Consider the following 1,150-nt stretch of genomic DNA (forward strand, 5'->3'; position numbering starts at 1 on the left):
AGGTGATGTCTATCATTGATTTAGTGATGTGTGTTTCTTGAATGTAGCAGGAGAAAATAGATCTTGTTTTATAATCCAATCTGTTAGTCTGTGTGTTTTTGCTGAAGAAATAGAGACCATCAATATTAAGAGCTATCAATGAGAGGTATTTAGTAATTCATGTTATTTTGTTGTTATGTTGTAGGGCTTTTCCCCTCTTCTGATTTGTTGGTCTGGGATTGTTTATTACTTGTGTTTTCTTGGGTCTGGTTAAGCTCTTTAGATGTAAGTTTTCCTTCTCGTGTCTTCTGTAAAGTTGGTTGGCAGATAGAAATTGCTTTAATTTGATTTTTTCAGAGGAATGTTTTTCTTTCTCCATTGATTATGATTGGATATTTTGCTGGGAATAACAGTCTGTGCTGGCATCTCTGATCTCTTAGAACTTGCAGAAAATGTATCCATGCCCTTCAGGCTTTCAATCTCTATTGAAAACTCAGGCATTATTATAATGAGTCTGCCTTTTTATGTGATTTGGACTTTTTCCTTGTAATTTTTAATATTATTTCTTTGTTCTATGCATTTAGTGTTTTGACTATTTTGTAGTGCAGGAGAATGTTGAAGTAGGAGCTGCGGGCTACGTTCCTGGCACCCGTCCACCCCCACAGCTAGCTTTATACCCAAAATAATTACACAGAAACTGTATTCTTTTAGACACTGCCTGGTCCATTAGTTAATACCCTTTATTGGCTAGCTCTTACATATTGATATAACCCATTTTTAATATCCCTGTAACACCATGAGGTGTCTTACTAGGGAAGATCTTAACCTGCATCTGTGTCCCATGGGAGAATCATGGCGACTGCCTGACTCGGCTTCTTTCTCCCAGCATTCTGTCTGTCTACTCCACCTACCTAATTTTCTGTCCTATCAGGGCCAAGGCAGTCTCTTTATTTAACCAATGAAATTACACAAAACAGAAGACTCTCCCACATCAGGAGAATTGGTCTGTATTCTGTCAATCATGTTATAAATAAACGCTGATTGGCCAGGCAGGAAATATAGGCAGGAAAACCAGACAGGAAGTAGAAATGATGTAATGAGAACAGGAGAATTCTGGGAAGGAGGAAGTTGATTCCTCCCACTCCTGCCCAGACCACCGAAGCAGCAGGAT

Source organism: Microtus ochrogaster, chromosome 16, assembly GCF_000317375.1.
Source record: "Microtus ochrogaster isolate Prairie Vole_2 chromosome 16, MicOch1.0, whole genome shotgun sequence".
Lineage (NCBI taxonomy): Eukaryota > Metazoa > Chordata > Mammalia > Rodentia > Cricetidae > Microtus > Microtus ochrogaster.